At 37.3% G+C, this 15,220-nt stretch overlaps 1 protein-coding gene across 2 annotated transcripts in view; it reads left to right on the forward strand.

The window, feature by feature from the left end:
* Nucleotides 1-15,220, forward strand: part of LCP1 (lymphocyte cytosolic protein 1) — a 90,385-nt gene that overhangs the window by 28,376 nt on the left and 46,789 nt on the right. Inside the window, exon 1 of one of the 2 annotated variants that reach the window (XM_019753557.2) lies at nt 7,545-7,682. The exons of the other annotated variant lie outside the window; for it this stretch is intronic. The gene's annotated coding sequence lies outside the window, so the exon portion shown is untranslated. Of the gene's footprint in view, nt 1-7,544; nt 7,683-15,220 lie in introns of those variants that run through there. 2 annotated transcript variants of the gene reach the window in all.

Raw genomic sequence — 15,220 nt, forward strand, 5'->3', positions numbered from 1 at the left:
GTGCTATTTGTCTTTCTCTGTCTGACTTATTTCACTTAGTATAATACCCACTAGGTCCATCCATTTATTGTTCCAAATGGCAAGATTTAATTATTTTTTATACCCAAGTAATAGTCCATTGTATATATGTACCACATCTTTTTTATCTATTGACAAACTCTTAGGTTGCTTCCATATCTTGGCTGTTGTAAGTAACGCTGCAGTGAACATATGGATGCATATGTTTTTTCAAATTAGTGCTTTGGATTTCTTTGGATAAATACCCAGAAGTGGGATTGCTGTGTCATATGGTAGTTCTATTTTTAATATTTTGAGGAACCTCCATACTGTCATGCTGCCTGTTATCAAACTATACTACAAGGCTGCTGCAGTAATCAAAACAGCATGGTACTAGCATAAAAACAGACATGTACATCAATGGAATAGAATAGAGAGCCCAGAAATAAACTCAAAAATGTATGGTCAATTAATCTATGACAAATGAGGCAAAAATATACAATGGGGTAAAGACAGCCTCTTCAATAAATGGTGCTGGAAATATGCAACACATATTTTTGAAATGCCAGGTGCAGGGTTTAGCGATAACAAAACAAACACAGCCCTTCACTCATGGGATGCCCATTCTAGCAGGAGAGACCAATATCCAATGAGGCAACAGGAGACAAGAGATGTCAGCACAAAATTGGACGCCATAAAATAGATGGATTGTGTAAAGTGCTGAAGGCTATACAACAAAGCTGACCCCCAGGCCTGTAATGAGATAAGTCAACAAGAAGCAATTCAAATCATATCACAGACACTCAGCAAAGCTCAGAACCCTGCAGCACAACATACCTTTGTGGAAAATGGAGGAAAAAAAAAAAGGAGCTGAAAAATAGAAAGGTGGTAAAAAGTATATATAAGGAGCAGTGAAACATTTCTCACCCCATCCAGATCTCCAGCTTGCTATAAAAAAGGAAGATTCAGAGAGAAATAGTTTTGGACTACTAAAAATGATAGTAGAAATTAAACATTCAGTAGAAGTTTTGAAGAAAAGTTGAAAAACACACTGGCAGTAGAACAGGAAGGCCAAGAAGCAGAAAATAGGAGGAAAAAAAGAAAACAAAATTAGAGGATCAATCCAGAAAGCTCAACATCCAAATATATCTAATTCCAAGGAAAGAGAACATAGGAAACAGAGGAAAGGAAATGTGAGAGAGAGGGAGAGAACTTTCCAGAACTGAAAGATTTCAATTTCCAAATTGAGATTGCTGAGTCCCTAGCACAGTGAATAAAAACAGGCCCACTCTAAGACATATCATAAAATTTCAGAATGTCAGGCATAAAGAGAAAGTCCTAAATATCTCCAGAAATTTAGAAAACAAAAAAAGTGACATGCAAGAGACCATAAGTCAGACCTCTCAACAGCAACACTGGGGCCTAGAACACCAGAACAACTCCTTCAGAATTTGAGAGAAAATGATTTTCAGGAATGAGAGTAGACTATTTATGTTTTTAGTTATAAAATGTCTCAAAATGTTTATGTCTCATGTAATCTTTCTCAGGAATCTACTACTTTTAGATATGCTTATTAAAACAAGGAGGCAGAAAGAAAATGGATGATAAGTCCAGAAACAGGAGATCCAACCGAGAGGGAAAAGAAGATTCCCCAGGATGATGGTGAAGGGAAACTTCTGGATGGCAGTTTGGCAGCAGGACCAGACAGGAGGATGAAGGATTCTAGGAAGGACCTCTCCAAGAGAGAAAAAAAAGAGAAATGGACTCATTGTTGATTTTTAAAAAGTATTTCTTAAATTAATTATTAAATAAATAATAATTTATTTAGTAATTAACTTAAGAAATAATTTATTTATTTAATAATTATTAAATAAAATATTTATTAAAATAATTTAATTAAAATTATTTAATTATTTTAAACTCTCTGTTGGAGAGTTTGGTACAGAATTAGTAATAGGTACATGGAAACCTAACATGAAAAAAAGTACAAAAATGAAATATAAACATAGTGCTCTGCATAAGTCAACTATGGATATTTATGTAGTCATTATAAGAACTGAATGTTAATTTAACTAAAAAGAAGTTATAACCTGTTTTAGAGAGTTGTAAGAGGGTGAGTGTGTGCGTGTTGATCGAGTAAGAGGGCCAAATTTTCATCTCCCGAGTAAGAAGTAAAAAAAAAAAAAAATCTAATCCAGAAGAATTAAGACACAGTATAAGCATAGCATCTAAAAATATAGAGTAGCAGAAGAAATCGCTAAAACTGTTGAAAATAATTGTTCCTGAGGAATGGGAATTGGACACAGATAAAGAGGGTCAGGAGACTAGTATTTCACCATAAATCCTGAGGTAATATTTGACTTCTAAGACTATATACATGTATTACTTTGATTAAAAACTTAAAGAAAACGTATGTCTACACAAAAACATGCACAGGATTGTTTACGACAACATCATTCATAGTATCCAAAAAGTGGAAACAACTAAAATGTCTATCAACTAATGAGTGGATAAGTAAAATGTGGTATGTACATATGATGGAATATTATTCTTCTGTAGAAAAGGATGAAGTACTGATACATGCTACAACATGGATGAGCCTTGAAAACCGTATGCTCAGTAAAAGAAGCTAGTCACGAAATACCATGTATTGTATAATTCATTTATATAAAATGTTCAGAACAGGCAAATCTACAGAGACAAAATAGATCAGTGGCTGGGAGTTCAGAAGGTGGGGGTAAACAGGGAATAACTGCTAATGGGTACAAAATTTTTGGGGGGATGATGAAAATATTCTGTAATCATATAGTGTGATGGTTGCCCAACTCTGTCAATATACCAAAACCCACTGAATTTCACTTTTAAATTTAATTTTATGGTATAAGAATCACACCATGATTTAAGACTTGAAGAACAATAAACTCTAATTCATAGGCTTGTTTGGAGGAAAAAGTAAAATAATGTACATGACTTAATCCAGAGTCTGGTATAAATATTAAAAGACAGATTAACGCTTATATAGTCTTTGCTATGTGGCAGGCACTCTTCTTTGTTCTCTACATATATAATTAACTTACCCCTCATAGCAACTGTATAAAATAGACACTATCCTTAGCCCCATTTTGTAGATGAGGAAACTGAGGTCAGTGAAACTAAATACTTTGCCCAAGGTAACACAACTATTACAGCAGGAGAGCTGAGTGCTGCCCAGCATCTTTACTCTTAACCACTCCATGGTGCTCCCTGGGCAAGCCTCCCTCACCCCAAGTCTGGTTTAGTGCTCTGTGTTCCCACAGGCACTCTGCTTTTATCTGTCATGGTTCTAAGTACCACTTGCCTTTTCATTTGTCTGTGTCCTTGATTCAGTGGACATTCTACAAAGGCAGGGACTGTGCCCATCTTAATTACTGTCATTTCTTGCCTGTCAAATGTTAGGCGATAAGCAGTAGAGTGAAGCAGAGGTGTTTTTCCTTTGTACAAATTTCCTTTGTACAGTAAATGAAGGGGAAGTGGAGGGAGTAAAAGAGATTAAAAGATTCTAGAAAAGCATGGGATAATTGATGGAGTAAGGTATCTAAGGAAGCAGAAGGTATAAGATTACAATTATAATGGGAAACTATTGGCCTTGAGAAGATGAAAGAACACCTCCTTTAAGACTGAAAGACAGTAGGAAATGATGGATCTTGTGAGAGTAGAGGAGGCTAATGAGGCAGCTCATACCAGATGACTTGACCTCTCAGTTACTAAGAGGCAGGAATCTTGGGCCAGGAAATGATGCTGGAGAGTAGATTAGGCAAGAGGAGAGACGTTGGAATACATGTCGAACTTTTGGGGTCTCTTTAATATTATGATGAATAATATGGTGGACCCAGAAAAAAAATCACATACACACAAAATTATGTGTGTATTTTAAGGATCCACAGACCCAAGATTGAAAATGCCTGCTGTCAGTGATTAATGAAATTGAATAAAAGTATTTCTAAGAAGTAATTTGAAGGCAAGCAGCTTGAATATATAGCACTGCAAGTCTGTGAGGGTAGTAGCTAATGCAGTATTAGAGATTGAGGCTGTGGGCTTCACAGCAGTTGGTGGGGTCGGCGGGGGGGTGGTTTAAGGGGGCAGTAGAGGCAGAGCGCAGGCAAAGTACAGGCCAGTGAAGAAGTGACCGAGATGGCAGTAGAGGGCCTGTTGAGAGTGGGGAGTAGGAGGTGGGAAAGGTCTACTCTGGGTGTGGGTTATCAGTGGTACATTGTAGAGAAGGTAAAAACAAGAATAAAACCAAAAGTCAGTCTTCTGTTCATTATCATGATGATGCACAAGCAATTCTAAACACTGACAGTGATACAGTACTCCTGTCTGAAAAAGCCTTGCTCTAAGACCTGAACAGTTGCCTGCCTCTGGGTAGATTTATGCCACTGAGAGGCAGATGGAGAGATTAAGATGGAGGGAGTGGTCCAGGATGTGGGTGAGGTGGTGGTGGGTCGCTGCTATGAAACCAAAGCTGAGCTGGTGCCAGAGCAGAAAGCCTCTATCAGCTGACTGGATGTAAGCAGCACAATTCAATGGCTTTCATCTCCTAGAAACTAGACATCATCTGGAATCCTAAATTCTTTTTTTGACTTCAATCTGCTGCTAGTCAAAACAACATACGTTTCACCACCTTCAAAAGTCAACTCTGCTCAAATCTGTACTTTGTTCCACTGCTTGTTTCACCCCTTTCATAATAGATGACATTTATTTACTTACATGTCTTTCTCCTCTACTAGATCATGTACGAGGTGTGATAAAAGATACGGTGAATGTTTAAATTTAAAAAATGTGTTATAATAAAAGACACTTTGCCATTAATCCCCCTGAAAATACTCCCTCTAGCTTCAATACACTTATCCCATCATTGTTGCCACTTTCTGAAGCAGTTCTGGAAGTCCTTTTTCATGAGTGTCTTTACTTCATCCTCTATCATGACAACATCCCATGTCACATATAGCTTCTAGTACGGCAATTTCTGTCAAATAAAAACATTACAGTGTGTCCTCATCCAACTTATGCACCAGATCTGGCACCGTGCGACTTCTGGCTCTTCCCCAAAGTCAAAGTGGCCATGAAAGTTAAACATTTTGAATCGATTCAGGGCATCAAGGCAGCCACAGCAGTGCAACTAAAGACACTCATGAAAGAAGACTTCCAGAACTGCTTCAGGAAGTGGCAAGAACGACGGGATAATTGTGTTCAAGGTGAGGGGGAGGATTTTGAGGGGGATTAATGGTAATGTGTCTTTTATTGTAATAATTTTTTTTAATTTAAACATTCACCGTATTTTTTTTTAATCACACCTCATATTCTTTGAGAGCAGTGATTGTGTCTTGCTCATTTCTGAATCACCAGTGCCTACAGATAGGCACCCAAGCACTTGTTGAGCCAATTCTCAAGTATATTTGGCTCTTTATAGATCCCTCAGGTCACCGATGACCAGGCAACAGTAAATACACAGTGCTGCTGCTTTCTTTCTCCCAGGTACAGAAGTGAGTCTCTGTTTCCATTTATGAGGTGTTACTGCTGGACCTTCATTCCGTCCTGAAACCATAGGGATGCAGAACCATATTTTTTTAAGTAGATCCACAGTTACCTCACACTTTTTTATCCCAAAGCCCATCAAGACATTATCAGTGGAGTCCTGCTATAGGACCCCAAGTGACCAGCATGGAAACCACCAGCCTTTGGCTGCATTGTAATGTGATCTGTCCTGTCACAGCAATACATGGACGCTTCTCTCGTGTCCTGAAAGAATTTAGGTGCTTCTTGAAACTGCTCTACAACTTATTCCTGGGGAGTAATTATGCAATGGAGAAAACAGGGTTCGATTCACCTCCTTAGTCTTCCCTGGGGTGTCACAATATAGTTCTATATGAGATGAACCACTTCTAGAATGGACTGAATCTCCATCATCTGTTCCTGTTGTTGTGCCCAACCCCTAAGATGGCCACTGTGGGGTTCAGACTAAGAAGTGGCCCACCACTGGCTAATGGAGTAGAGAAACCAAAACTGCTTGGTTTAACATTTGAGGTCAGGCGCTGAAACTTTCCAGAGGAGAAATCAAAGAAGCAAAAGAAATAAAAAGGCAGCCCCCTAAACAGAGTACCCACTGGCAGGGTCCCACGACCCCAGTAAATACAGAAGTGAATGGAATGACCAAACATCATCACTGTAAGACCTGGAGCACAGCCGTATACCCTGATTTCTTAATAGCAGGCTGCCCCCCCCACCCCACCACCACCACACTGTCTCCAGGCAATGTGGAGACGATGCTTAAAGTTCATCAACATTACTCAGGGTGCTACACACCCTCACAACCACTGTTAGGTTATGAGCCCTTGAACACTTACATTTGAAGATGGAATTTGCCCTCGAGACAAGCATCTAGGTTTGGGCATATAATAGAGCTATTCTCTTGCTAGTTCTCTTAAATGCGCATTCAAAAATAAATCTGGTCTGTATGAAGGAATTTAGCTGCCCATTTTTTTTGGGGGGAGGGGGTCTCTTTTTATTTATTTATTTATTTATTTATTAGTTTCAGGTGTACAAAACAATATAATAGTCAGACATTTATCATTTATATCCCTCAGAAAGTGATAACCCCCCTCCCCCAATCTACTACTCCTCTGACATCGCATATCGCCGTTACATTTCCACTGTCTCTATTCCTAATGCTGTATGCCACTTCTTGTAACTACAAGGGTACCGATGGACACTTGTCTTATTAGGGAGACCACCTCAGGGATGGTGTAGATGCCTGATCACTGCATTGTACACCTGAAGCTGGAGCTGAACAATAATGAATGTCAACTACTATATATATATATATATATATATATATATATATATATATATATATATATATATACCCATTTAACCATCACAGCTGTCTGAGTGATCCGCTGGTGCTCTTGATAGGAAACATCTAAATAATTGAAGTCGCTAATTGGGTTAAAGCGATCCCTAGCACATAGGTGTTCTATAAATAAAAGGGTGTGTAAATAATCTAGTGACCTTCCTTTTTTGGCCCTTCCCCTTAAAGAGGCCATTTTGTTTTGTTTGCACCAATAAAATCATTATTCGGGGACTCTTAAGAGAGGTTGGGTTTTGGCTGAGGCAGGGTTTTCCCAAGGAAATCCCTTTTAGTTTATTTCAGGAGTATTGCCAAATTTTCCCTTGGCTCTTTCACTCAAAATGAATAATTTGTTTATCTTTGCTATAAGCAACTAGAAACCTGGGCTTTGCATTCGCAACTGGGGTCAGAGAAAGAAGTCAAGGTAGCAGGCTGACCTTGCCTTGTGATCTGAACTCAGACAGGTTTAAGTAGCCCTGAGCCTAACAGACAGCTAGAGGAGAAAGAAGGGGAAGGAAAGAGAAAAATGCTTATGAAGAGGAAGTGGTAAGAGGCTTCTAAATTTCAGTGTGACCTGTTCTGTCAGGTGATTTTTGCAGGGAGGAGACACGAAAAAAAAACTTAAGTAAAATGTCCTTATAAAGACAAAATCTATTTCTTTCTTGGCTGGTGATTTGCCATTTTAGTCACTTCCTGCCTTGTGACCGCACACTCGGGGTTGACAAAGTTGTTCTGCAGATCAGAAAGAAGGGGTTTTCTGGTCACACGCCAGTACCATTGAGGACAGTTTTTCTACAAGGTAAATTTTCTTTATGTCGTTTTGTCATTTCTAAGTGCTTATGGTGTTTTGCTTGTTGGGTGGCTGTTTCCATGGATTGTGGAGTTTGCCTTCAGAGGACGAGAGGTCTGGGCACCTGTCACCTGAGCCCTATGAGAGCCCTGCCACTGCTAAACTGCCGAGCAATGCTGCAGTCACCTCATGTGGCCACCCAGAGTGGAAACCCTCAGCTCTCTTGGTGGCTTATTCTCCAGTTATCCACTGTTACCGCCCCCAAAACTATGATTTTTTTCCTTTTAAACCAAACCATGTTCTGATTTATTTCAATTGCTTTATTTCAGGAAAGCTGTTTACTGTGATTTTATCTGTTTTAAAACGTTTTCAGTAAAGTATATATTGATCATTTAGATTGTGCTGAATGAGGGGAATTTAACTTTAGCCGAATGAGGAGGAATTTAACTTTAGCTCCTATGGTTCTGTTTTACTAAAAAACTTCTTTACAATACTTTAGTGGATATATTAACATCTTGAGCCATATATTAGTGTGATCCTAGTTATTTGAGTGATTTGGATGCCAATGGTTTTTAATGGGTGTGCTTAATAACCACATGGAATTAGAGGCCACCTCTTCTCCGTTTATTCTCTAAAACTAAAAGCAATTTGTGTTGCTTAATTGTACTTTTTCATAGCATTGTCTGACCTACCAATTATGCTTATGAGCATACAAAATGACCGTTAAGTTCTGGATGAAAGGTTTCTGTCTACAACAGAAATTCTTCTGAAGTTGATATGGGATATTAATTCCAGGAAATTTGTTCAAACATAGACTTTGGATCTTGTAGCATCAGCCTTTATTTAATTATCATTATCCAACAATATTAAGAACCCTTGACAGATGATAAACATAAAAGCCATTTGGACTGGAAATGGATTTATTTATCAGCATACTTAGCAAAACCCACTTTTTCTTAATCAAGTATAGCAATTTCTTTTCTGAAACTACATCCTCAGGACAACGTTTTTTTAAAAAATCATTAAACAAAGGTGATTTATCCACACATTTTTATTTTAAATTTACATAAATTTATTATAATTGGTTTCTATTAAATAAAATTGTTTCAAGAATATCCACACAGGCAATTTTGAATGAAATTAGCTATTTACCTATAAATGTGAATTTCTGGACATGGCAAAATATGACGATCAATATTGTTTTACCCATCTCACCTGAAATAATGTGAAATCGGGAGAGGAGGACTTGAACCCTCCCCTCTCCCCCAAAATTTAAAAAATATGCTATGTGTTATTTTAGGTAAAAATATTAATGAGAATAAAATAAATTAGGATGTGAAGGTATGTCAGTATTTTCCCAATATTGAAAGGGAATCTTCTGGGTCTTGCCCTTTGGACAAGCACTGCTATAGTGGGATGGAGTTGTGCTTAGGGGGACATTTCATTAGCAATCTCAGGAATGCTTTTTTTTTTTTGGTTAGATTTTAAATTGTATCTCCTTCATAAATTAGGCCTTGAAACAGTTGGTAATTGGGGAACAATTTCAGTGTTTTAACATCATTTATAATTCTTTTTCTAAACCCTTTGGAGAAGGGAAGGCCAAGAAGTAAGGTCTCATTCAAATGTATTTATTTAAATTAGAGAGGACTAACAAGTAGTAATAACACTTATATTTATAAGTATTTAGTATGTGCAGCCACTCGTCATGCATTATCTCATTTAATTCTCTAAAGTATCTTTACAGGTGAGGAGTGGGCTTAGATCATTGAAGGAACTGACCCAAGGTCACTGGGCAGTTGGAGGGGGGAGGGGTGGTAGGCAGCAGGCTTTTCGGCTCCATAATGCCTCTCTATAAGCATGTGTCTGTTCCACATCCTCCCTTCTACACTAGCATACTTTTTCTTTCCCAGATGTACATATTAAAGGCTTTTATTTCTGAAGCTGACTGAAGAGATCTGGGCACTCACAATTTTAAAAGGCAGGGAGGAAAGCAGAAAGAGAGAGAGAGAGAGAGAGAGAGAGAGAGAGAATATAAGAGAGAGAAAGAAAACATTTTGTAATAAACCCAGAAACATTTTTTATTTTTAATAAGAGATATCATTGAGGGTTTCATGTAATAGTAGAATGAAGTATTTTCTTTTAATTAATGCTTAATATTACTAAAGAATTGTGTGCCTTCACAAACTGGCGTCAACCACTTCCCCAACCTAAATTTCTTGTCACTTCCTTCTGCTCTAGCTGCTCCCTCCTCCCCTCACCTCCCTCACCCACATTCTGGGGTAAGACCACAAACCACCAGAAAGTTCTATGCTCTTTTACTTCTTTTTGTTCCAACTGTTTCTCCAATTGCTTTCTTCATTTGAAAGACGTCTGGTTATTTTCCAAGGCTCATATCAAGAAACATGCCCTTTGGGAGGTCTTCCCTACTGGATCCTGCCCCCATCTTTCTTGCCGGATTTTCTTCTGTGTGTGTTTGCTCAATGCTTTGATCTTAGAGTAAATATAGCAATAATCATATTGTTTTAGTTTCAAGTCCTTATTTGCTGATAGCCTGAGCGCCTTCTCTAGCTCCCCTAGCATATAGTAGGTTAGTGCAAAAGTAATTGCGGTTTAACAGGTTACAAATAATTGCAAAATCTGCGATTACTTTTGCACCAACCTAATAGTAGGTGCTAATGATATTTATTGCACTGAAAATTTGTCACAAGTATTTTTTTTCTCAGTTCCTTAGATATTCAAGGAAGTCTTTTGATTTCACTTATTAACTATTTACTGATATCTTCCAGTGACTGCTATGAAACAAGACACAACAATAATATAATATTTTGCATTCTACCGTGCTTTCTCTTTGCCAAAGCATGATTCTTCATTTTAGCCTCAAAACCCTACATGGACATTGGCTTCAAGGAATATAAGAAATTGTCCAATGACCATTGCAAACAGGCAAAACTATAACCTCATTATTCAGTGAGCTAAAAGTTAGCTGCCCTTACCAAAGCTATGTCCCTGATAGTGGGCTTCTTTGATGACAAAGAATGCAGGACTGGATATCACTAACTTTTAGTCACTTTGGGTTATTCTCAGAAAATCCTCAAGTCAACTTCTCCTTGTTACCTAAAAAGTAAAGACCCCTCTGGTGTATACTGGCGAGACGACAAACAACTTTTAAAATCAGGTTAGGTATAATACATTAACAAATTTGTTTACAAAATTATATTTATGAAATCATAAATTTATAAAGTAAGATTATAAAGGCATTGGAACTTATGACTAATAGCAGATTTTGTAGCAGAGTGACATTATTTAGATTAATCGAATTGTCTTCCTAGTGTTCTTTTGTCTGCTAGTTTCCCAACTCACAGACGTCATCCAAGGAAATGATGCTATTCCATCTGCATATTGAACCCTGCAGAAATGAAAATTAGAATTAGAGTCCACCAAAATATAAACTAGTCAGTGTCGGCAGATTCCAAGAATTTCACGTTTCCCTGTTTTGACAGGTGGCAGTGCACTTCTTAAATAAAAAGTGTTCCTGTTTCACATTTTTTCATTTGGAGTTCTAAGAAGTTGCCATCTGATTAGATGTTCATCTTCTAGGGGCATCTCCCTACAGCTGTGACCACTGGGCTTCCCAGATGGCATCTTCTGGTTGCTTTCCTCAGTTCTCTCCTGATTCAACTTCCTGTTGTTTTGGTTTGTCAATTTCAGTCATTACATAGCCTTCCCAGTAATTTCATAATCGTTCCGTCTCGTAAGACACTGTAAACAGCATGGGGGTAGGGGGGAAGAATTTCAATTTATCACCGCAATAATAACAGCTAGTGCATATGTACTACTCACTTTGAATTGAGCATTTTTAAATCATTTAAACCATATTAATGCATTTATTCATGACTACAATCCTGTGTGGTAGTTACTGATGTTATCTTCAGATTTTAAGGCTAGTTAATATATTCAAATATTTTATTACTTTAATTTTCTACAATTGAATCAGTTTTATATTAACTGCTGAATTCCAGGGGAAACCTCCTGGAGTAAGCAGGCAGCAGACCATAGTACTTATTTTCACCTAAGCCCTTGAATTGAACTCAAATAATCATAATTTATCCCAAATAAATGCATCTGTATTATAATTCCTTTTATTAAACAGACTATCATCATCAGACCATCATCATCATCATCATCATCAGTATTTCCTCAGCCCTTCTGTGCACTTGACTGAGTATTGGTTTTTACCAATTTATAGGCCGCTGCCTGGGTCACACAACATGATCTCTACCCTCAAAATCTTTAAAAAGTTTTCAGTCATAGAAGGTTCGAACACTTTTAGTCAAGTGGCATTCACATTTTCTCATCATTGTGACTGAGAGACATGAATACATTCAAGTTTATTATGTCTACAAACAATTTACATGTCCATAATTATTTAGTAATAGACAAATATAGGTATCCTAAAAACTGCAAAGAAACTGAAGATTGTTTTCATTGTGAGTTGAAGTATAAAAGTAAAAAGTGACCCACTTACTGAGTTAAAATAAGTTTTGTTCAACTTTCAGAGCCACGCCTACATCAGCCCCACCCACAAGTTATAAGGCGGCTTGTTTCTCAAATATGGTTGGCCGTTTTTTCTAGGGGAAGGAAAAGCTAAGATGTAAATTGAGGAACTAGCAAAGCCACATTTCTGAGGTTGCAGCATTGATTCTTGTTTTAGTCCAGCACCATTTACATGGACTGATTCTCTCTCTCTCTCTCTCTCTCTCTCTCTCTCTCTCTCTCTCTCACACACACACACACACACACACACACACACACACACACACACACACTCCTTGACTGGATGAGCTAAAATTGAAAACAGATTATGTTCTCCACAGCAGAAAAGCCAAGACACCAAATTCAGCAGGCAAATTAATTATGCATGTGAATTTCAATCTCCCAGATAATTTGTTTTCCTTTTTTCTCTGGTTGCACTTTCAAGATGGAAGTGAATTAATGGAATAATTACTTTGCATTTAAATAATATCCTGCATTTTGATCCCTCTGGTCTGGTAGTCATCACTAAAAGCTGTGTATCCAAATGTATCAAGTAAAGAGGTGCAAAATGTATTTGTATAAAATGTGCGTCTTCTTCCTGTTCACCATTCCTCAGGCAAAACTGAGAACTGCAATTGCATTTTGGTTAGCCTCAGGGGTGACATTTAAAAATGTGGATCCTCCTTGACATTGTTGGCTTCCATTACCTTCACCAAGAGGGCCAGATTAAGAAAGAAGAGTGGAATAGACATTCCTTCTGGAGAAAGTTGGGTAATAATACAAAGTGAAAGTAAGAAAGAAAAAAAAATGAAGAACAAGTAAGCAGTTTTGCATTATTAGCCCCCTTTCTTCATCTTAAAAATGTGAAATGAATTTCCCTGTCATTTCCAGTGATTTCTAAACATTCAAAAGTTTTTACCTTTGGAAAGTTGGATTATTATAGGAAACTGAAGAGTTTTTCAGATTTTTTTTCTTCCCTTGATGCCTTTCAAGTTGAGATTTTTCATCAAAATATCCCTGATCCTCTTTTCCTTTCCTGTGATCACAGAGAAAGGCAATTGAGAAACTTAATCTCTCTGGTGATTATATACAATGTTTATAATATATGATGGATGTAATATCATATATAATGTCAGGGATTTTTAAAATATAGCTAACATACAATACTATATCAGTTTCAGGTATATACCATAGTTATTCATCATTTATATTCCTAAAAAAGTGATCACCATGATAAGTCCAGCAACCATCGGACACTGGACCACACTATCACAATATTATTGATTATATTTCCTTTGCTGTACATTACATCCCCATGACTTATTTGTTTTATAACTGGAAATTTGAACCTCTTATTCTCCTTCACATTTTGCCCCCATTTAAAATTTTCAATTACAGCTAGTGTTCAATATTATTTTGTATTAATTTCAGTTGTACAGAATAGTGGTTAGACATTTGCATAATTTAAGAAATAATCCCCCTGACTGTCAGTACCCACCTGGCACTATATACAGTTGTCACTGTATTATTGATTATATTCCCTATGCTTTACTTTACATCCCCATGACTATTTTGTAACAACCAATTTGTACTTCTTAATCCCTTCCTGTTTTTCACCTGCTCCTTCTACATCCCTCCCATCAGGCAACCATCAAAATATTCTCTGTATCTAGGAGTGTGTTTCTGTTTTGTTTGTTTTTTGTTCTTTAGATTCCACATATAAGTGAAATCACATTGCATCTGTCTTTCTCTGTTTGACATACGCCACTCAGTACAATACCCCCAGGTCCATCCATGCCACAACAGATGGAGAGAACACATTCCCTTCCCTGGCTGAGCAATGTTCCATTGTATATCTATGTATGTACCCCTCCTCTTTAACCATTCATCCCTCAATGTACACCCAGGCTGTCTTTACACCTTGGCAATTGTAAATAGTGCTACAATGAACACATGGATGCACATGTCCCCTTAAAGTTGAATTTTGTGTTTCTTTGGGTAAATACCCAGAGGTGGGATTACTGATTTCTGCTTTGTCTTTTGTTATAGCCTTTGTTTTAAAGTCTATTTTGTCTTGTATAAGTATTGCTACCCCAGCTTTTTTTCTTTTTCCATGAAATAACTTCCCATCCCTTGACTTTCCATCTGTATGGACCTTTCAGTCTGAAGTGAGTCTTCTATAGGCAGCATATGTATGGTTTTTGTTTTCTTATCCATTCAGCCACCCTATGTTTTTGATTGGACCATTTATCCATTTATATTTAAAGTAATTGTTGATAGATATGTAGTTATTGCCATTTTATTATTCATATTTTTAAATTTTTTTCCCATCTTAAAGAAGTCTCTCTACCATTCCTTGTAATAAAGGTTTGGTGGTGATGAACTCCTTTGTTCTTGTCTGGGAAGCTCTTTATCAGTCATTCGATATTAAATGGTAGGGTTGCTAGGTAGTGTAATCTTGGTTGTAGGTCCTTGCTTTTCATCACTTTGACTATTTTGTGTTAATCCCTTCTGGCCTGCAAAGTCTCTGTTGAGAAATCAACTGACAATCTTATGGGACCTCCATTATAAGTAACTAGTTGCTTTGTCTTGCTGCTTTTCTTTGTCTTTAACCATTGCCTTTGTAATATAATGTGTCTTGGTGTGGGCCTGTTTGGATTCATCTTGTTTAGGACCCTTTGAGATTCCTGGGCTTGTATATCTATTTCCTTGTGCCACGTTAGGAAAGTTTTCAGACATTATTTCTTCAAATAGGTTCTCAATATCTTGCTCTCTCTTCTTCTGGTACCCTGTGATGCAAATGTTGTTATGCTTAATGTTGTCCCAGAGGTCTCTTAAACTATCTTCATTTTTTTAATTCTTTTTTTCTTTTTGCAGTTCCAATTGGGTGTTTTCTGCTACCTTGTCTTCCAAATCACTGATTCAATCCTTTGCTTCATCTAGCCTGCTGGTGATTCCTTCTAGTGCATTCTTTATTTCAGTTGTTATGTTCTTCTCTTCCAACTGGTTCTTTT

The sequence above is a fragment of the Rhinolophus sinicus genome, linkage group LG04, assembly GCF_036562045.2.
Source record: "Rhinolophus sinicus isolate RSC01 linkage group LG04, ASM3656204v1, whole genome shotgun sequence".
NCBI lineage: Eukaryota > Metazoa > Chordata > Mammalia > Chiroptera > Rhinolophidae > Rhinolophus > Rhinolophus sinicus.